The sequence below is a fragment of the Apis laboriosa genome, unplaced genomic scaffold, assembly GCF_014066325.1.
Source record: "Apis laboriosa isolate Shangri-la unplaced genomic scaffold, ASM1406632v1 scaffold157_cov153, whole genome shotgun sequence".
NCBI classification, from domain to species: domain Eukaryota; kingdom Metazoa; phylum Arthropoda; class Insecta; order Hymenoptera; family Apidae; genus Apis; species Apis laboriosa.
In genome coordinates, this window is record NW_025222075.1 from 432831 (window position 1) to 456962 (window position 24132).

The following is a 24132-nucleotide window of genomic DNA, read 5'->3' on the forward strand; positions in this document are numbered from 1 at the left end:
AGGAGGGTATATTTACCCCGCCAACCTGAGTTTTCCTCTCTTTCCCTCTTTTATCCACTTTTATTTCGTCGTTCGTTTTATTATTCATTCCATGAGCAGCAGCTTTCTTCTGAAGTTTTCCTTTTTTCTTTCTTTATTTTTTTTTTTTTTTTAAATTGACGGGGTAGTTGATTGAAAATGATGATGATGATGGAAATCTGTTACGATTCTGCGACAATTTACAGAAGAGGTATTCATTTAATGAGGCTGGGCAAGAAAATTGAAGGATCGTTCTAGGTTTTTAATTTTTATTCATAAAGGTAGGAGAATGGTGTGCGATAAATTTCTATTTTTTGGAAAATTGTGTAAATTGATTTTATGGAATAGTGTATGTAAAAGAAAATATTGATATTATTTTTTTATTCATAAATATAATACTAAGTTATGTAATTATTATTTTGGAAAAAAAGATACTTGATACTTTCTGTTATTGAAGAAATATTCAATCAAAGTGATAGTTTATAATCAAAAAAGAAAAAAAAATTAGGAATTTGAAACAGGAAAGAAATTCATAATTTGTATTGATATTTTGTTAAAAATTGTCGTCGAAACAATTGTTAAAGATATTTTCAGTTACAATATTTATCGTTCGTTGTTTCGTCGAAGCTACAAGCATGACAAAATTACGGGCTCAAACTTGGCGCGACAATGTAGCTCGTTTTTAGTTGCTCATCAGGTCTGATTCAGATCTGAATCAGAAATCCTCTTTTCAGCCACTGGCGTTTACCTCAATTTCAAAATACTCCGCTACTCGACGTGCAGTCTAAGAAGTATCTACAGGCAAAATTCGCACGTGTAACTTAAAAGCGAGAAAATGCGCCACTTGCGAATTTTTTTAGCTTCTTCTAGGTATAAATAACGATAAACTTTTTCTTTCAATATCAATAATATCTTTAAATTTCGAATAACGATTATCGAGTAATGCAAAGTTGGATCGTCAACTTATTCGCTCAAAAAGTGGAGTAAAATAAGTAGGAACCGTTTCCAAGGATTTAAGAAAGGAATATTATCATGGATGAAGGCGAATAAAATTTAAAGATAAGAATAAATTAAATTTTACATTCTAAATATAACATCATTAGCAGAACCACCATTTTTTGACGTCAAAAAGTAGACGAAGTCGACGACTAATGAACGTAGAAATATGGAAGAAGGGAGGAGTACGCATCGAATTCATTATTATTAATTATAACCAGCCCGGAGATGGTAATTACTCTTTCCTGAAGGTGAAATCGGAGTAATTGCATGCGGCGAGAGAAGAAGGTGAGTGGTGAGGGGGATAGGGAAGGGTGAAGAGAATGTCCACAGCATCGCTGAATAGATGAAGTAACGTTTCACGCTCTCTCAGAATCGGCAAACTCGATTGCACTTTGGAATCCTGATGCAGACTCAGCGTATTGAAACGATCCACACGATCGATTCGACTTAAAATCATTTATGGAATTTCTAAAACTTTGGTCATCCTTGTGACTTTTTGCCAATTTTCGTGAAACACTGTATGTATTTTTACGTGACACTAATCTGGAGAATGAAAGAATCTCTTTTATGTAATCTAATAAGTCGATTGGGCACGTTTTAAAGATTTTGTTTAAAATTGTATATTATTATATATTCATACTTTAAATTATTTCAAAAGATTCATCAGAAAATATATGTAATTTAATTAAATTTGTATATAATATTTTCTTACAAGAAAAAGTAAGTAATGTAAGAATTCCTTACAAGGAATTAAAGTGGAGATGATTTCATTGTCGAAAATTGAATTCTTCTGTTTCACAGCAACTCCTGAAATGTCGGTATATCTTGTCGTCGTTTTATTGCATTCCAATGAGAAATATGCCACCGGTATTCCATACATTTCTATGTTTCTAATTCTATTAAAATTCTATTTAAATTCTTCTCTCAAATTTCTGTAATATCCGGATGGGATTAATAAGAAGTAATATTTCTATTAGAAAAATCGATAAAATTGTCTTCTCTAAATTATAAATCGTAAATTTTTAATAGCTTACTTTAACCGATATTTTATTACCGTATATTTAAATTACAAATTTAAAGAGAAAATTTAGAAATTATTGATTACTTCGATGAATAAATTAGAAATAAATTAATAGTAATAATAATTTCTTGTAATATTTTACAAAAATTTTTATAAAAATTTCCAAAGACTATGAAGCAAAAATCGTTTTCGAATTTTTCAAGAAAATCAGTGTCATAACGAAAAACTGTACCATCGGTCAGTCTGGACTGAAAGCACGTCTCTCTCGGAATGAACTTACGTTAATTGATTAATCGAATCAGTACTTTGGCGGTAGCAAAGTAATTGGAAAAGGATGCGAGCCTCGAAGGCAGTCTAGCTCGAGGCAGCAGCAGCAGCCACTTAGCTACATTGCAACGGGCATTAACGATAACTAAGTTAACGAGAGCTCGATTAAACCGATTTAGAGACGAAAGGCCTAACGTCCGCTGATCTTCGAGAGTCTGCCTTTAATCTTGCTCTATTGGCCTTCGCGTATAATCCCATTGCTTAATTCTTATTTGCCTCGTGAGTATTTAAAAGATTGTTGACAAAATAATAGTGCTACAATTTCAATATACTTATAGATATATCTAAATACAAGATTACAAATCTTACAGTACATTACATATATATTATCTTACAGTTCCCAACCTTCTAATTGTATCCTATAAATATTTACATATTCAAATCGACCAAAACATTATCACATATTATCACGTTTATATTTATATAACGTAAACCATCAACATTGACGTATACAATTGGACGTAAAATAAAAGTAGAACACGTGTTATTTACAAGATGAAAAAATCTATCTATATATATATATTTACCTTCAATTTTTGTTATTTACCAAAGTAGATCGATCGATCCTCCGCATCTCTCGACGGTCCTTTTTCCGGCCTTTAACGCATCTCTGGGGCGGACCCCTCCCCCCGTAAAGAAATGCCACCCTTGACGATTCTTCCTTATAACGTAGGACTAGATGATCCGTGACCGTTGGCACGGCCATCAAAGGCCAGTTGTCCACGGGCATGCCCTACAATTTTAATTTGCCCGAGCGACTTTGACTCTCTTTCTGGCGGAAGGAAACGGGCAGGAGGAACCTCTCGGATTTCAATTTCGCCACGAAGAATCCCCCTCGACCCTCTACCGACCCGGTATAGTATAGAAATGCGGGACAAGAGGGACTCGTCGAGTGCACTCAAAGTTGAAGGACGCTCAGGATCAATATTTATAATCTCGATTCTGGACCGGCCGAGGGCCTGTGCAGGATCCGTGTCTGAGAAGACGAGATTCATTCGTTTCTGGCCAAGTTTAATTCCAAGTCCATCCAACGGCGGCCTGTTAAATTATTGCATGGAAAAACTATTTATCCCGCGACAGTCTCCTTTTTGTGGCTAATGAAGAGATCTGCAGGGGGAGGGGGATGGTTAATTACCGTTTTTTTTATCAAAGAAACAGTTTTCATTTCGTGATTTTTCAACTTTCAGGCTTTAAAATGGGGAGGATATTCTGCTGATATTTAAGAAATTAATTAGCGGAAAAATGCTAGCTTCGTCGACGAATTCTTAAATTAATATCTGGAATTTGGTTGAGGAATTTTTTTAGAGGAGAAGTTTTTATGACGTTTGTTTAATCCATGTTGCTTAGTATCTCGTGTCAAAGAAATAAAGAAGTTGTGCGATGCTCTTTGTCGGATTAAAAACGCGTTTTTAGAGGTAAAAACGTTTAATCTTTAAACTATTTTTGCAACACAAAGGGACATACGAAACACGATAATCGTAATGTACACTCTTTAAATAGAGAATTATGGTTATTTTATAGCATAAACGACGTTATAATCTTTTCTACGTTGTTATTCTATTTCTATTTCTTATTCTCATCAACTCTGATTGTTCCAACTATCTTGTCGAAGTCTAATAAAAAAACGCTGCATTTCATCAAATAAATAATATAAAAATATTCAAAGTTATCAATAGCTTCATATAATACGAAATTTACAATAATAACTTTTAACCTTTAATAAATTTTCTGTAAGAATAAAATTTTCATTCAATATCCATTCACGATAAAAAAGAATTTGAAACAATTTGTATTGACTACTTCAACTTCTGCAACTTCGAAAAATTACCAACGATTGATGAAATTTATTAGAAAGATAATTCACCTGCGAAATTCTACTCTAACTATTTATTCTAGCAAAATGCCATTTCCATCCCGGCTTATTAACCCCAAGATTCTGTTTTTCGCGTTAAGGTCCCGCCTCGTTAGCGCAATTGCATCAAGTGGCCGAGGGGGCGTCAGAAATCAACGTCTCCACGGCCGAATTCGTCCTTTGTGCAATTCTCCTCGATTGTCGAGTAAGACGTTCCAGCCCAATCGGTGGATTGCAATCAGTATGTTGGACGGGTTGCGGTTCCAGCGGTTCCACCTTGGTCCCATATAGTGCTCACTCGAAAGCGGAGGTAGCAGGCGCGCGCCACGTTTAAAAGAACGTAAAAGGACAAGGCTGGCAGTTGAGTGACTCTTTGAAGTTTCTGAAAGCTGTGCGGTTACGCTCGACGTACACGGACTTTCATGGGGCGTGAGGTGAAAAGTGCATAAAAAGCAAAGTGGGAAAGCATCTCCTTGGGGATAGACAATTTGCCGTCCTGTTACGATTTTATCGTGCATCGAAGCCAGCAACCATTTTGTACAGGTATCGTGTCTTTCGGAATTTTTGTCTTTCTTCCTTCGATGGAAATTTCCTCGAGGTGAATTTTTTTTTTTTATTGAATATATCATTTTTATTTATTAGAAATTTTTATCGATCTTTTTTTTTTTTTTCTAAATTATCTTATTTATATTCGTTTGAAACGAACGAAATGGAATGGAAGTTTTATTTTACGTATATGGTAATTGGAAAAAATTTTTCGTGTAATGATATTATTTTATTATACCGTTTGAAACGAATTTATAATAATTTTGTTTTATATTTGTGAATATCTTTCGGTTCGAATTTTTATCGGTAAATAATGATTAGCGTGTCTTGGGTTAATTAACTGTTAATGACGAGTATGACGGGTGCAAACATAACCGTGGGGATATACGTATATAACGCAAACATGCCGCAAAGGATGAAATACAGTTATGTTGAAATAAATTATTTATCTGTAGCCTGGCTGAGGTTTATTAGCTTAATACAAGATTAATGAAAGTTATCTATACGTGCTATTAATAATATCCCGAATTTATTGCTAATTATTGCTAATCTTCATTATGATCATCGTGTATAAACTAAATATACATGCAAATATAATAATATATACTATATTATTACGTAAAAACAAATTTCATTCGGACATTAAAGAAGAAAAAACAAAAATATTAAAATAACAAGACATTTATTTTAATCTAATTTTCAAACCAATTTTCGTCTTCCTCTTAAATCCATTTCAATCACTAGATAAAGGCAATTAAAATTAAGATAAAAAGGAAGGAAAAAAAGAAAAAGAAAAACTAAATCGAGAGATTTGATACAATACCGAGATTTTATCTTGTATTATTGCCATGTCATTATCGAATCTCTTTACAAGGGATTTCTTACCTGAAGTGGGAGGAAAGGTCTCGGATTTCGAGCAAACAAAAAACTTTGTTTGTAAGGATTTTGAAGCACGTGATTCCTCGTTAAACGATCGCTCGAACGAGAACGAAGGGTAGTCGTCTTTTTCCCTGAAATCACAACGACGCAACTCTCCTTATTATAACGATTCGAGGGTGTGGTTGAAATCTCGAGGAACACAAGGCTTCCCTTCTTCGACCTGTCTCTTCTTGCAGACAAATATATATATATATATATACCATCTTAAGGATCTCGCTGACACGTTCAAATTATCCCCAAATTATTTCCCTGCCGCAAGATAAACTATAAACGTATGAATCATTACCAAACTTTTTACCTGACTCGAAGAAATGAAGAATAGAAAGAACAAACCGTCCGCCATCTCTTTACCTTCTCCTCCGATATAATAATATCTAACCTCGTCCTAGCTCGATACGAGCGCAAATTCGTTACCAAAACAGGCGTAACAGGTGAGAAACGGTCTCCTCCTCCTCGAAACGTGGAGGATCGATCAGCACCCCTCCCCCTCCCCACGGCTACGGGGGACAACTCGCGCTGTTCGACAAGTTCGCGGTAAGGCTGGGAATTTTCACTCGGCGTGGCTAATGCCGGGTACGGCGGTGCTCTTACACTGTCAAAGGCCCACGGCATTTTCAGTTTTCAGCCACGCGCGACGACGTGATAATCGAGTGTGCTACGCTTTTAGCCATAATGGGCAGGTACACGCGCCCCCAGCACCGCGTTGCAAAGAGAGCGGCGGCCCTCGAGAGAGAGAGAGAGAGAGAGAGAGAGAGAAAGTGGAGGCGCGTTGGTGGGACGAGGAAGCGGCGATGGGGAGCGAGGTTGGTGTTCGACAAGTGCGCGGTAACCGAGTTAGTTACTCGGTAGATTGCGTTCACCGGTTTGGTGACGAGATTTTGTGTCGATCCAACGTGGCAACCGTCACCTTCGAGACGCCACGAGATGCCACGAGATGCCGCACGAGCCTCGAATCGATAATAATGACGAGGAGGGGAGGGAGCGATGGGATTAATTTTTGGAATGGAATCGATTTGTCTGATTATTTCTTGCGATCGGTGTTTTATATTGGGTATTTGTCGCGGTGGAGGAGAGTTGGGGAAACTTAATTTTAACGGTCCACGGCGATAATTGCGCGGAACGAGTTGGGAGAGTTGTTCTGTAACTAAAATAGTTTCGAGGGGAACGTTTTATGCGTTGTGCATATTTCGCGAAAGTTGACGATGTCAAAGCGATGCAGTTCTGGTGACGTGGCAAATTTTAAGTAGTTGGTAGTGTTCTGCTCGATATTTGGTTATATGGATGTTTTATTAAGCGTAGTAGATATATTGTGTACTCGTGATGTATTCGTGAGATGTAGACTTTTCGAATGCAAATAATAGGAAAGTAGGGTAGAGAGATTGAACAATTTTCAAATATGAATTTATACGAAATTACGAATTATCATTTTTAGATCCCAACACATTTTCAGCTAGTTTATACATATATACATACTTTGGATTAAAATAATCGACGATCTAATTATGTTGATATTCGTGAACAAAAGAGAACAGTTATAAATTAAAAAGAACTTTAACATCAAACTATCGAATATATTCTCGTCTTCTTTCATAACAACTTCTTTAATAACCTCTTTAATTCACCGGGACAGTAAATCTGACACGCTTAAATAACGTTCACGTCGAAAATCAAGTTAATCTTTCCTTAAATTGCAATTTTTTCTCATAAGCGTTTCACGATCTATGCGATACTACTTATTAGAAAAAGAGGAAAAAATGGTAATAGCATGTTATTATAATCCATGAAAATTGAGAAACACGAGAACTATCGAGAACGCGGACGAGCAACGCGTATTTATCCACGTCGTAACTTCACAATCCATTTATATAACGAACATACCCAATTTAATGACTCGTAGCGGCGTTTACGTTTATTAAAAGCCAGAGAAGAGATGATAAACCATTAATTTCAATTTATAGGAAGTTTCGCTTCCATTTGTCTGGAAACATCTGTCGTTTCTCTCGAAAATACTACTAATCCACAGACATTTCTGAACATCTGCTACGGACACGAAGACTTTCGAACTATTGAAAATGCTCTTCAACTCAACAATCGTTAATCTTCACTTTATCATCGTACCTAAATGGCGCGAACTTTTAAACTTGATGTCGACTGTTTTGTTATTGTGAACGTTGGAAAAAGATATAGTGAGATATTCGAGGATATTTGGGAGAAAAAAGTGTCCATTTGTAATGATTTATGATATCAAGAAGATGGACAAAAGAGAAGAGAGATTTCTTTTGCAGTAATTGTTATAATTTCTTAACTCTGACTTGTTGTGATAACAACAACAATTCTAAATTGTAATTGAATCGAAGCTGAATGTTTAGAGTAATATAAATAAAAAAAAAATAATGTTTTCGTAAAAATTTCGTTCGACTGTATCTCTCTTTGCCTGCCTGATGAGAAATGAAACAAAAGGATCGGTTCTTTTCATTAAATCAACGAGGAATCTGAAGGAGATAGGCAATATAAAAAATAATTATACTCGTAATCTTTCCTCCCCCCATTCCTCAAGAAATACAGGAGAAGAAGGAAGGAACAGAGACATCGTATTTCATCAACAAACAATTAAAGAATTTAATATCGAGAATGGTGGATGACCGATCGAGGGAGATCGCAAATGAGTTTCCGCTCCTTCGAGTGGTTTCTCCCCTGGAACGGGGCAACGAAATTACAATACGCAAATAGTCACGCGTAATTGCCAATACCGGAGCCAACCCCGCTATTTTTTAAATGGAAAAATATTACGATAGCCTTTTATAATTGAATATCCCGCGATGTTCGAGAATCAATCGATGGAATACATTTTCGAGCAACGAGTAACAATTGAATTTAGAATTTTCCCTCTCCTCCGTTTTCTCTTCCACTCCTACGCGTCAACGATTATTAAATTCTCTTAAATAATTCTCCGATTCTCTCGAACGTTCACACACATACACACACACACGTGTATTCCTTTCTTTTTCTTCTCGTTCGTTTTATTTTTTTTTCTTCTTCTTTTTCATTTCCTGTCCACTCTTCCTTTTTCTTTCTCCCTTTTTTCTTCGTCAGACTGATTCCATTGACAATATAATTTGATTGCTTCCACGCATGGTAGAGGGTTAATCCTCGCGGAATTTTAATGAAAAAGTATTATTGGCTATACTTATTCGAGAGGTTTAATCCTCTGGTGTCCAAAATTGCACGATAAAGGTAGGAGGAGGAAGAATGAAAGGGGAGAAAAGGGAGAGGGATGATGGACAATGCTGATCGAGAGCGAATTCCAAGCTAGTGTTTCCTGAAAATCCTGAAGGGATGTATTATTCGTATTCAAGGAAACATTGTATTTTCGTGGAAACATTGTATTTTCGTGGCAAACACTAAGAAGAGCAAGGAGCAAATAAAATAGATTTTCAGTCAGACTTTTGTCGTACTAGATCAGGGGAATTAATATAAGATATAGAATATTCGGTTTAGGGAAAAAATTTTCTATGAAATTCGAACAAGAAGTCTCTCAATTTATCGATAATAAATTTTTACTCATCTATGAATGAATTTTCATTATTTTATTCGATTAACAACATCTTGATGCCTCGAAACATTTGGGTACTTTGTAGGAATAATACGATCCTGCGTTAAACTGTTACTCTTAATTCTATCATAATCTCGCCTGCAACTTTACATAATTCGATCATCGCGTTCTAAATAAATCAACTTGGAGAGTCATACGCACTATATAATCTGATACGTGCATTAACCCGATTTACACGTCTCACGTGCGATTTATAGTAGCCGGTAGTTTTACTCTCGACAACGCGAGCCGGTTCGCGTGATCTAATTATGCAATCATCACCTATAAACAAATTTCTCGAGCGAGCCGTTCCACTCTGGGCAATACGCGCAACAAGGCGAAACTTCATCCCGATAACTCACTTATGGAAACGGACAGCAACGTTATTAAAAGTTCGGACGAGTTGTCGGAAGTCGCGAATAAACGCGACCGCTCTCGTCCCAGGATTTATTATTCTAGGAAATCTATTCCCGAATAATAACAAACAAAGATGTGTTTAAACGTAGAGATAAGAGGATTTACTTGGACGCTTATATCCACGAAAACAATTTTTTTACCACCTCTCTCCTTTCGTATATACATTTTGGTTAGTCTATCACAACCTTTGGAACAGTTCATTTATAATATACGTTCTATTAATTTAAAAGTTAGAAAAATTTAAAAGTTAACACGGAAGGTGTTGTTAATCGAATAAAATAGTGAAAAATTCATTCATAGATGTGTTGAGACTCCTTGTTCGAATTTCATAGAAAATTTTTTGTCTTGATATTCTTGTAACAAAATTTGTCTCTCGATCGGATAAGTGTACCGGTGTAATGCAATAATTCTCGAAGATAATAAAAGAAGAAAATCCATCTAACGTCTATTCACAAGAATCTCCATGGAAAATGGACGAAGGGAGGGGATGATGACGAGGACAAAGGGTGTTCGAACGATGAACGGTGAACCTTCTCAAAGGAGCGAGACCCATCTCTCAAAGGGTTGTTCGGGATAACAGGATAACGGAGTAAAGGTATGTATCGAGGTAAAGGCATCGTAGCTTCCTCCCTCTCCCCCTCCGATTACGATGTCAGACGGTGCATTAACGCGATTAATTTGCAAAAACTCGATTCCTTCGATTCCTTTCCTCCCATCCAACCCCGAAGAAGACTCTCTTCTTTCTACCTTGCCTTACGACCTACCCCCTTTCTTCGCAACCCCTTCCATTTTCCGGCTCGTCGCTTCGATTCTGCTTCGTTAGCGGAAGACCCTTCATAGAGGATCGAACGTACTTTAAAAATATTAAAAGTGTACGCTCGCTGCTTGAACGGCCTGCTTGTCCTTTGTTACTCGCTGATAAGCAGCTCTTCCATCCCTAGGAGTTTTCCTCCTCCTCCTCCTCCCGTACCTTTTCCCCCTTTCTCCTTCTTTTTCGTTCCTTTTTTTTTAATGATCGTATATACCAATAATACTGTACACCTTCACAGCCTCCTCTCAAATCTTTTCTTTTGATTCACTCGGAAGAAATATCGACATTTTCATTTTTAAAATGGCTACTCTTTTTCTCGTCTTCGACGAGAGGAAAAATTGTTAATCGATAATAATCTGGTATTGTCCGAGATGATCGATCGTCACGAGCATCGGATATCATTTCTAGGATGGATTGGACGGGGGGGAAAAAATATATTGATCGAATTGGAATACTGGAGATCGATTATCACGGACAATCGAACAGCGCACGCCGATCGAATTAGCTTCTTCGGGTTGCCGCTTGGGATTTGGGGAGAGAGGCGTTTTGCCTCGTGGCCACGGTGGAGGATATTCGTTTATCATTCATGGAAGGCCTCCCGACCCGTGTACATATTTGATCGGGTCGAAGAACGCCCGTCAAAATTGCCGTCTAATTTCGGTCGGTTAGCTAATAGGTGTTTAAACATTCATGGAGGAATTTTGATGCGGCATTTCGGTTGTTACGCGAAACATATCCTAGGGTTTTCAACGTGGAATTGCCAGCGGACGGGCCAGGTGAAATTGAATTTCAATATTCTATGAAACCGATCGGTGCAGAGATCGGTTGGATAATACCTGGGACCGTTTATCGCCAGCTCGATCGACTGCTGATGATCATTTTCCAAAACGTTCCACCCGATGCGTGACAAGTTTTAGAGTTACGAGTTAATTGATCGCTTGCCACGGATTGAGGGGGGAGATAGGGAGGATGGTTTGGAGAATTGGGTCAGTATTATAATTAACAATCAGGATTGAAATTGTTAAGAAGGTTAACGCGCCAGTAAAGAGATTAACTATTAAAAGCGTGATTATTAGTTGGTTGTTGGTAAGGCTTGGTAATATGAATTAACGATGGATGGTTTGTTTTAACAGGAAAATTAGGATTATCGTTTATCCTAATGTGCATAAAGTTGGAATATTATTAAGTTATCGTGTTTCTAAAGCTTTCTTAATCCGAGCTTAATCCGATGCATTACTTCTTTCATTCTCCGTTAACAATTCCTTTTATCACAATTTTCAATCATCGTTTTAAATCATATTACATTTTAAAATAACGTTAGACGAGTAAATCACATTTTATCAAGAAACTTTTATTCATTGCTCCCTTCGAAATCGAATCTTAAATTATCTTAAAAATTGCAGAATCAAAAATTTGTTTAAAGAGAATATTTCGATTATTATCTCAATTCAAAATCTCTTTCACCGGATCACCTTATCTTGATTAATAACTTCCATTTTTCTCCAAAGAAAAAAGGAAAAAAAAGGAAATTCAACGCGTTACCACGCTTAAATTATATTCAACGCGGAGGGTGGGGTTGATCCCTCGTGGAAAAATAATACGGACGGCACAAAAGCCGCGGAGGACCAGAGCCGAACCAGAGAGCGCATAAAAAAAAAAAAAAAAAAAAAAAAAGGAAAAAAAACGAACGAACGAGGCGGATCTCGATTCGACCCCGTCGTGTCATCCCCATTATTCCTTTCCGGCGGGAAAATAATTCCGCATTAATTTATGAAAACGAGTCGACGCGCGTCAGTCCGTCGGCCACGCCGACACCCAATATCCCTCTCTCGCGTCCTCCTCTTCCCTTCCCCCCCCCCTCTCTCCCATTTTATCTCCAATTTCACTCTGGCTTCGAGTGGGCGGCTTCGTATCGCGGCTTCAACGTCGACGCCTCCGCCTGTTCACAAAAAGGTGAAGCAACCGACGACGGTAACGATTCCGGTAACTGGGTCGTTACCGCGGCATCCCCGCGCCCGATTTATGCCCTGTTACGTTTAAACTTTACGCCTGCGATAACGTTGCTACGTGGCGGCGGCGGAAGTAGGGCGATACCGGAAACGATCTCGGGAGGGAAGGGGCGAGCGCCGTGATGCGCTTTTGAAAATTGGATTCTATCGGTATGAATTGTAACGGCGCTTTTTGTCGGCGTTACAGTTTGCGTGAAATAAAAAGAAAAGAAAAAGGAAAAAAAAAAACAAAATAACAGTTTTACATAAGCTGAAGAATTTTATTCTACGAAAAACAATCTTTTTTTTTTTTTTTTTTGAATGAACGATGAGAATGAAATATATTTTTATGGTATAATTGTTTTCCGTTACGAGGTTAATTTTCTTGAAGAGTGAGAACGAATAAATTTGTATCGTGATTATTTTAAATAAATAATTTTATCAATTTTTTTTAAAATTGAGAAACAATTACGAGATTCAGAGTCTGTGATATTATTATTTATCATCACACGTAATATCTGATTTCTTTTTTTAAATTTTAGATTTCGTAAAATCCTTTAATAATTTTCATTCAAAAAAGAAGAAATAAATAGGGAATAAAAGTACACCTATCTGTATTTCCATACCATATACGCATACTAGATCGTGCCATTAAAACATCTTTATGAATTTCCATAACATGATGTAAAACTTAATGGTATCGTGCATATATACATCATATAAACTTCGTATACGTAATTTCCTACAATTCGAATCATCTCTCCACCTCCACCCTGTTTCTCTCAAACACCCCAACCCCTTTGCACCACGCAATTCCGCGACATCTGTAACACTCGCTGTGCCGCAGTCTCGAGCAGCTATTGTCGCCAATAGTCGGATAATACCGCAACGACGTCATCGCGAAGCGTTTCGTGTATACGAGAAAAGAAATCGTTCGGATTTTAAAGGGCGCGATAACGGAAGGGAACGACGATCTCTGGAAAGTTTACGTCTGGGATGGCGTAACGTCGACGGCTTCATTCCGGAAGTCGATGGCGCGCAGTCAACAAAGCTGTAAACTTATCGGCGCTGTTGTCGAAAAATTACATTTCTCCTTAAAAGTTTATTGAAAATTTATTCAATCGTTAGAGAAAGAATTATTTATCGAGCGAATAATCCAAAGGAGATAACGTAATTTTTTAATTAATTTTATAGTACAGAAATTTTTATACATATTTCTTTATGTAATTTATGTAATTTATAAATGTTGATATCGTCGTTGATGGAAAGAGAAATTGAATCGTAATTTTATAAATTTGATCAAATATAATTATTTATAACCGAATAATTATTAATTTATCGATGAAGAATTGAAGATTTTAAAATATTTTCTTTTAAAAAGGAAAATTGATGGTTCTTCGATATAATATTTTTCCATCGGTTATTTGAAGATAATGAAAAGTCGAATTTCTCCTTTCACTTCCGGCACAAGCTTCGTAAATCCTTTTACACCGGCCAGCTTTATTTCGCATTTATCGTTGCCTCGTATAATTCGTCAATGATGATAGTAAACTAAGAACGAAATAAAATGGCCAGCCACTTCTTTCTATCATCGTCGTTCGAAACGATTGAAACATTTTCGATATGACGATGAAGAGTTACGTACAGGATGGCTTGAAAATATGTCTTTGCTGTGGCCTATTCTCTACGACTCGCTTTTCATCTTGAAAAGATTCTTTCGTTTCTTGATAAGGACGAGAATGCGATAAACAATATTATGTGAGTAGAGGAATTTGAAGAGTGAAAATAAAAATTCGTGAATACGAAGTTTATGGTTTCTCGTCAATGATATTACGTGGAATTAAATGCTATAGGTGTGAAATTTGTTCCAATTTGAATTTTTTATTTGATGTTATTCCTGTCCATGATAAATATATAATCGAGACATTAAAAATTAATATAATATGTCCAAAAATTATCTTCACAAGGATTGTTATTCTTTTTAAAATTATGTCTAAATTTTAGCTCACAATAATATTCTCGTCATTCTCATCTACAATGGAACAAAAGATTCATGAATTATTTTTTTAATTTCAACGAAAGTTCCCAAGACAAACAAAAAGTAATATTTCAACTTCACAAACTTCTTTTTCAGAAATAAAATACGATTCCTCCACTTATAAAAAATCGTTCAAATGCAAACAGCCTAAAGTGATACACGAAACTTAAAAGATATCCACCCCCTTAAAGTAGAAAAACGTTTTGTAAATATACAAATATACAACTATAACTGACTGATGGTCGAAAAATCTCTTTCATAAAATATCCATCGCGTCCATTCGCTGTTGATCGATTCAGGGTTTCTGAATAGCCAACCCCTCACGTGCCCAGCGGCAGTCAAATCTGATGGCATGATTCATCCCTCGACTTGTTATTTTCGCATTACTTCGTCGTCCCATCCTTCTGATTTCTTCTCGTATAATACAATGAATAAATGGAATATCAAGATATTCGCGTGATAACGTCTTTGTTTATGAACGGCTAGAAAACTATCGATCAATTTGCGCGGCGGCTCAATTTGACGGAGTGCTATCCAACGAATTTTTGCATTTCTCTCTCGTAAACAAGCTAGTGATAGATAGACTTGGCGATATTGTTTCGGCCTGAAATTCTCGCCGCCGACTCTTGTTCGATTCATCATTTAATCGCGTGCGTCACCGTGCGTTTCGTTTTCTCTTCTCACGGCAGACGTGCGATTGTATATATGTTTCGAGATATCAGTTTTATAAATTTTCTACGGAATGGAAAATCTTTTTAAAATTTCATATATCTGATACCGTATGTATTATATTTGAAAATTATAAATGGAGAATAAAATAAAATACTCGGCGATTTATGAAGCATAAAAGTAAAAATATTATAAAATTTTGGAAATTTTGATCGAACGAATTGAACAATTACTCTTGAAAATTTAAAATTTCAACGTTTCAAGAATTACAAATCATTTCTTCACGAAATTTTTCTTCACATGATGTTGTAAAATAAAATGGAACGGAATACAATCCCGAATTCAAACGAATTATTAAAACTTTATATATCGTAGTTAAAAGCGTAATAGTATTATTAAATAATGAATAGAAATTCTTCTTGAACAAGAAGATCTTCTATAACATATCGTATATTGATAATATCTGAAAAGAACAGCAGATCAAAGACGTGGCAATAAAATATAATTTTCAATGTTACCAATCGCCAATTAATATCCAAGAAATTTTTCCATTAAAACTATCCATTACACCCGTGCATAATAGACGCTCCTCGAAAATTGTCCCCTAGGATCGAGATAGTGGTAAAAGCTTGAGGGAACGGTCTTTTGTGAACCGAGCTCGCCTCTTTTTCACGATTAAAAGAAACAATGAAACGATTGAAAGGAAGGGAACCACCCTGTTCCTTTCCTCACCTCGCGGAGAGATTTCAAACGAAAGGTGAATCGACCTCTTCTTTCCCTCCCTCCGAAAAAAAAACTCTTCTCTTTCGCACATCTCATTTCCCTCGCGTCGACTTTTACACGCGTCACCCCTAATTGCGCCATCCTATCCTCCCTCCAATTACTCCCCTCCCTTTCCTCCCCCCCACCAAATCCATTAGACGATAAAACGGACAATACATTTTTAATTAGCCGGCCCATCCTTGTCCAACTTCTATCCCCCTTGGATCTTATTATTCAATGAATTGTTAATTCGACGTCTGTTACGTCGAAAGAATAATTCGTTAAGGGCGGCGGGAATCACGAGCGTCCATCCAAAGTTGGGGCGGGGGAGAGGAGGGGGGAAGGAGGGGGGAGTGCGGAAAATAGTTCTTCCCGGAGTGAAAATGAAGTTCAAAGGCTTTAACGCCAACCATCTCGAACTTCTTCTCCTCCTCGAGTTTTCGTTTTGTCTTCGTTCTGTCGGGATACTTCTTCTCCCGCCCGCCAACTTCAACGCCCATCGTTACGAACTTTTTCCTCCCATCTTCTCCATTCCAAAAAATGGACCGTGAAACGTGCGTTCCATCGATGAAATATGCACTCCCCTTAACACTGAAGAAAAGGTATTCTTTTATGTCTCTGAGCGCCAAGGTGTTGTATCGAACGTTATCCAAGTTAATACGTTGATGAAATTTCGAAGATACGTTAAAGAGAAAAATAATTTCTTTCCAAAATAATTTTTCCTCGAAGAGAAAATTTCTCGTACACTCTTTGATACATTCAATCTACAATTTTTGCTTATTTTAAATTATATGTAATCGTATAGAATCTTCATCAAACTGATCGAAAGACATCCAAGACTCAAATCGTATGTAACGAAGAGAAGATCGGCGCGTGCATTATCGATTCTCGCGAAAGATTTCATACTCTTTATTTGTCAGCCACGCACGGGGACTATACGGGGATTCCCGTGGATCGCAATCTCGTCTTATTTCTTCATGGAGAAGAAGACGTCGAGGAAGATGGAGACGTAAGTCGTCGTTGAATGCTCGCTCGAGGGTCCAATAAAAGCGCAGCACGCGTAATTTTCAGAATAATTGAAAATACGGAGGCAGGCCTGATCCCAAACAGGATCACAGTCGATCCTGTTTCGAAGCCTGATTCGAAGGCATAAGTTTCGACGAGGTCTCCATTTCCGTTTTATTGGCGAGAGAGAAAGAGAGAGAGAGAGAGCAAAGTGACAGAGTTTATGGATTTTGATTTCGATGTTGGGTAATCGCAAACACGATTTCTCCTCGAGGATAACGCGTCACTCGACCGGCTGGTGATTCGTGTAACTGTTTAGATAAACGTTAGAGCTGGCCACTATCGATTCTTGTGTAATTTGTATCGTATTTGGAATGCTTGTGGAATGGTGATAGAAAGGAATAGAAGTTTATTATTGTGTGTTAGTATCTTGAGAAAAATTACAATGAAAGTACGATTCTCTCTCTCTCTTTTTCTTAACTTAAATTTGAATGCGAATGGATGTTGCAGTAATTTGTATCTCGTTTGGAATTTCCTTGAATTTTGCAATTGCAGATGATTATGAAGAAGTTTGTAAGTGAGATGTGAAAGTGTTTGGATTAAAAATTTCTCAGAAGTTAGGATACACTGTTCTTTTGACAGATATGTAGGAGAACACGAAGAATCTGGGTGATATATATTTTTATTATATTTTGGAGATAATCTTAAATCAAACGAGAAGAATTTTATCAAAGACAAATAATATAATCAAAGTTTAATTGCTCCCTAATAATAAATCTAAGCTACAGAGTTACAAAGAGGGAAATAATTCATTCTTTGATCGAGAGAAACGAAATTCCTGAATCCCTGACATTTATGGTGTTCATCAGCATAAGGGCAGAGTTTAATAACCAGCCAGTAATTCACGATAATTTTCAGCTCACCTCGGATGAAGTTTAACCGAGACTTTACGCTCGAATTTTCTCTCCTTCCCGCGGCCAGAGATAACAATCGGGTCATTACACGGTGTAAGATCGTTCTCTAAGAGAGTCCCGGAAACCTTTAACCGCGGAAAAATTCTCGAGACGATTGCTAATCAGGAAGCAGAAGGGTGGAAAGCGGACAAGGGGAGGTGGAGGAGGAGGAGGAGGAGGAGCTTGCTCGCTTAGATCTACCCCCGTGAAATCCCAACGGGGCGTAAAGTAAGCCGGAACAGCGCGCAGCTTCCCAAGATCTCACCTAGAATCGCCCCTTGGACGCTTTGCTTATTAATTGTAATTAAATTCAGGGAACCGCGGCTTTGATTATTTCTTTAAATAATATTCAGATTTTGAGATTCGAGACAGTGGTGTTGATGAAGCGAACACACTGTTCGAGATCCAGTGAAAATTAATTAGGTGCAAGCTTTGTAATACATTCGTCCTTTTCTTCTTCTTTTATATTCATCATTCTATTAGCAGATGCAAATTTTCTCGAACGTAGAAGCTTAAAAAATTTTTTCATTTTAAGGAGAATAAGAAAAATTTATTTTTCAATAATTCTATATATAATTGATTTTCTTGCAGTCAAAGGATTGTCCCTTCTTCTAAAATTAAAAATTAACTTGACTGCGAATCGTTTCATCGAATCATCCGCCATCGAGTTCGAGAGATTTTTTCCTCTCGCCATTCCCCCTTCCAGTCTCGCCAATTTCGTAGCGACCGCGATACGCAGCGTAGCCTAAACCCATCCAAAACAAGCGGCAATCACGATTGCGGTTAATAATTCGAGGCCGCAAACGGTGGAAGCGAGATCGAGGCGAGCGTGGCCGCGACGTAAAACCGCGGACCCGGCAAAATCCGGACGTTTCCAACGAAATATCTTCCAGTGAAATAGCTCACGTGAAAATAAGTTTCGACGAATTAATTCGACGAAAGCTGTGTGTTCTCGCGGATTCGACACGACTCGTTATTTATTAAGTCCTTTTTTCTTCCGATCTTCTTCTCTCAGATTTCTTAAGGGGTTGAGAATTATACGATTATTTCGATTCATAATCATTATATATTAGAGAGAATAATGTGAAATTGCAATTGGATTTTCTTTTCGATCGGTTGTGATGAAGAAACTTTTATTTTCCATAAATGTTAAAATATTTATAGATATAGATTCGAAGAAGAAAATTTGATTATATCTAAAAAATAAAAATCGTATGAAATCTGACATTAATCGGTCATAGAGTTAAATATCGTTGGCTCATCAGCGTATCGTATCGCGAGTATTGTAATAAAAAATTTCGAGAGAATCGAGATAAGATAAATTCTCGTTGTCCGTCGATAGTTGAAAGTTGAAATTCGTTCCCGATAAAGGAAACAAATGTGGCAATCTGGAAATGCAAGCCCCCATTTGTATTATTTAAAGGGATGAATTTTTCATCCGCAAAGAAATATGGACGTTTAAGCAACTTTATCGAACGGATATTATTAAGTTCAATGTTGAATCGATTTTCGTGCTTCTGCGAACCAAAACTTTCACCGTTATAGCAGAGTTATAGTCAATTCCATTATTGCTGTTATATTATTCAAACGGTGAACGTTTCCCCGATACTTCGATACATTAGTAACATCTTCTCACGGGATATTATATTTATTAAAGCAACTAAAACTGTTACGCTCGACATGTTTTTCTTTTTTTTTTTTCTTTGTAAGAGAAACACGCCCAATATTATTGATATGTTCAGACACGAGGCAGAGGAGATAAGATAAAGACACTTATCATAAACAAATAACACGATACTCTTATATTTTGTAGGAATTCGAAACGTGCAGGATACCAAAAATAAATCACACAGAAATAATATTAAATTTGAATCCTTTTTCCCCCCTTATAAACATATCGAGTCGTAGATCCAAGAATTTCTATCCTCCTTGATGAATCCTCGAATAAACGAAGCAACCAATCTCAAAAACATAGAATAAATCATAGAAATAATCATTTCAATACTTCAATAGAAATAATGAGTTTGAAATTCCTCTCTCTCTCGAAAAACTCTGGTTGTAATATAACGAGGAGCGAGGAAGGGAAGGGAAGGGGATTGGACACGGAGCGGGCAAGCGGCGTCTCTCCAACGGGCTTACGATAATGCACGATTCGTATAAATAAAAGTTTGAATTAAAACTTGGGCGGGCAAGTTTTGGGGCGCGGGTGTGAAGCACGCGAGCCGACCCTCGTCCCCACGGCTTTGGTTTGCGGTTTCATACTCCGCGGCCGCCGGCTGGATTATCGTGAGTAATGTACCAGACACACGGACGCTTTATGAAAATTCGAGATTGTCCTTGCCGAGCGAAGGTTTTGCCGAGGGACCCATCCCCCCGTTGGAAACTTGTTCCACGGCCGGTGGAAGCGGCTGAAGTCGGCCGCTTTCCTAAATAACAGCCGTACCCCTCGCGGCTCCCTTCATTGTTTTTCACGATTACGTTTTTACCGACTCGAAAAAAATTGGAGATTAATATTATATTGCTTCGTAATTCTATATTTGAAATATTTCTCGTGCAACTCTGTCATTGGAAATGCCCTTGAGACACGAGAAGAATTTAATTGATATTTCATTTCTAAGAAACTGGCTCGATGACTCGATGAAAGAAGATTACGAGACAACAAAAGGAAAGAAAAATATGAGAATACGAAGTGGAAAGGAAAACGTCAAGTAGAAATTATTCGATCCCTCCAAAATATCTCCTCATTTTTGAATATAAACCTTATCCTAAAGATAGTGTCATCCAGGCTTGGAAAAAGAGACGCGATAAGAAGGAAAGGTGTATGAAATGGCGGAGGCACGAAAATCGGATTTGAGATTCGCTTAGTGGTAGTGTTCAAAATCATTGAACGTAATTAACAGGGCGGTCGAAGAGAAGCGGCCGCCTGAGTGGTACAGGATTCTCTCCCGGCCTGCTCCGTTGCTCTGTCTGCACCTCTCAATGGGGTGGCAGAAAGGTTAATGCAGTTAGCCGGTCCCCCTTTTGGTGGCCCTTGGTTTCGCACGGGAGGACGTTAGCTCTCCTCCTCCCGACGAGACAGGCGCCAGGGCCGAGCGTTTTAGTAAAATGGCCTGAAAATGCAATTATCGGCTATAGGTGCGCGGTAATGAATTGCCGACGTTATCCACATAGACGCCTCCTCCCGAGGTTGGAAAGGCTGATCGAAGAAGGTGCCAATCGTTTCTCCCAGTTTGGCATTCTTTCGTGGCGAGTGAACGGCCTGAAAATCAATTTCTGATCGATCGAAATCGCGAATGCTTCTAAATCATGGACTACTTCTTACCGGTTTATACGTACAAGAAGAAGAAGATACGAAGAAGTTAGATACGATTTCTGTACCTTGTTGCTTGTTTGAATTAATTTATTTGGAATTTATTTGAAAGTATCTGTGAGTCATTGAAAGACACTTTATTTTTCTTATTTTATTCGTACTGTTAAAAGATTACGCATTAGAAAGAAGATTAGATTAGGAGAAAGAAAATAGATATTGTGAAGTTATATGAAATCTAGTTAGTAAGTAAGATGACGAGGAATTTATTCAGAATTGAAATAAAAAGATTCAGCTGGATGGGTTCGATAGATTTCATTCTGAATTTCCAATATTAAATAAAAAAGGATCCAGGCGGTGGTAGGATATTAGATTCGAAAACGTCAGAGATGATCCAGAATTTGTGAAATTCTATAGAGATAACTTCGGTCTCGAGGAATTCGATAGAGATTATTCTGAACTCTTGAAACTCGAAAGAGACTAGCCCGAATTCGAGGAACTTGATAGAAGTGACTTTGATCCCACACAATTGAACAGAAATCATCTTGGACGCGAGGAATTCGATAGAGAAGACTTTGAGCGTGCAAGATGTGATAGATTTGATCTTGAACCGGTATTCAATTCAGAGAATCCTGAATCGGATCACAGAATCCTGTGAAACTCAGATTTTTAAAATTAAACTTTTAAACTTTATATTCATGTTCGAAAATTTTTAATCTTTTCGAAACTCAAAATGTATCAAGGATACCAGATTCGAGATACTAGAATATTCCATTGGGTTTCAAAAAATTCCAAAGAAAAAAAAAACAATTATTTGAAAAGAATCGAAATATATAATAAATAAATAAATATTGAAAATGAATCTTTGATATTCTTGAAAAATTCAAACCATTATATCTTCAAAGATATTAATTTCCGATCAGTGAATTGAAGACTGTTAGAAGCACAAAATCCTGCTCTTTAAAATGCTTTTTCATTTATCCCGATATGACTTCCGGTTTCCGAGATATCATCGTGTAAAGAAAAGAATAATTTTTAATCACTTACCTTAAACCGAATTAAATTCTATTAAAATTAGAAAAACTTTGAATCGCTATAACTCCGAAGATAATGACTTCCGGTTAACGAGTAAGCGATCGTTGGAAGCGCGAGACCTTGGTCTTTAAAATGCTTTTTCATTTATCCCGATACGACTTCCGGTTTCCGAGATATCATCATGTAAAGAAAAGAATAATTTTTAATCATTTACCTTAAACCGAATTAAATTCTATTAAAATTAGAAAAACTTTGAATCGCTATAACTCCGAAGATAATGATTTCCGGTTAACGAGTGAACGATCGTTAGAAGCGCTAGACCTTGCCCTTTAAAACGCGCTTTCATTTATCCCGATACGACTTCCGGTTCCCGAGATATCGTCGTGTAAAGAAAAAGGTAATTTTTGATCATTTATTATTTGCGTCCTTGTCGCTTACTCGGATCTCTCGCTCGCACTTCGTCTCACTGACCTATCCCAAATTGCAGACAAGCGCCAGACGCGATTCCTGGAAAAAACGTAGTGCGCATTTCTAGGAAAAAAAGGTAGGTCATGGACTCGCTCGTTCCTGGAAACTTTGAATCCTTATATCTCGGCAACGGATTGAGATATCGGGATAAAAAAAAAAGGGATTTCAATGGTACGGTTTTCTCTATTTTCTGAGAGGGTTTTGATGGCAAAATTTTTAATTTCTTTACATGTTTTTTACATGAGAAGTCGAAGTTTTATTCATAATTTTACGCAATGCAACGATTCGTTCCTTATTTAGGATATGTTTTACATATTATGACATATTTTCTGTATATTCTGTAAATATGCAGTTGTTTGGAATTTTCCATTCGTGTTACGTCATTTTATAAATCTCTTTTGCTTTTGTAACATTTTTACATATAATTTATATCGGAGAATTTACGTGAAAAATTTCGAGAACGCGAAAGAACGTCCAAGATTGATGAGTTCCCTCGAAAATTGTGTTTGGCCCGCTTAATAAGCGAAAATGTAAAATCGCAAGGGGTACTACGGGCGACGAGGCAAGCGGTTATAACACTGTGTAGTTTCGGGGAATTAATTTACGGATTAATAAGGAACTCCAGGGACGTTAGGCATTTACGTTGATAATTTGGGTAGCATCTGGCTCCGACAACTCCAAGAATTCTGGACTTCGCCCCCCTAAAGGCATGGCTGATACTTTCGGATTAAGAAGATCTTTTCCTCCTTTCCTTTTGCTGTTAATCGACCCATCTGAATTGTTTAATACTCCCAAAATGCAAATATATTTATTCTTCTGTGCTTGAATCGTCAAACAGACTTCTGAAGAAGATACATTAATATATATATATAATAAATATAACAGAACAGAAACAGAATAACATCTTTAATATGAGAAATATTGTTAAATCAGTATGATAAAAATTAATCAAAAACTCGATTTTCATTCACTACATGTTCGACGTTTCATTCTGTTTCTTTCCACAACTTTCTTTTCGTTGTGATAAATCAACGAAAGCTTTCGTCTTTAATGAATCATCGATCAAGCGAGTATTTATTGCAACAATTAGAAAAGTCGAAGCGGAAATGAATAAACTTAAACAAGAAGAACAAATCGAAGAACGAACTCTGATAAAGAGAGAGAAAGAGAAACTGACTTAATATCAACAAATCTCTCGTTTCTCGAGAAGCCCACAACGAAACGATTCTCGTCACAGAGAGCGAGTTGGTTGAATCCACGTCCAATCTTGACGGCCGTTTCCGTTCGTGTAAATGGAGAGCACTGTTTACGTTTCGACGTTTTCATAATAATCCATCATGCAACGTCTTAACGAACTAACGAGGGTACAAAAGCTCGGGTATCCG

General features: G+C 37.2%; 1 protein-coding gene across 1 annotated transcript in view; it reads right to left on the reverse strand.

Moving 5' to 3' along the window:
- Positions 1 to 24132, reverse strand: part of LOC122710817 (semaphorin-2A) — a 545106-nt gene that overhangs the window by 404621 nt on the left and 116353 nt on the right. The gene's annotated exons all lie outside the window — the stretch shown is intronic.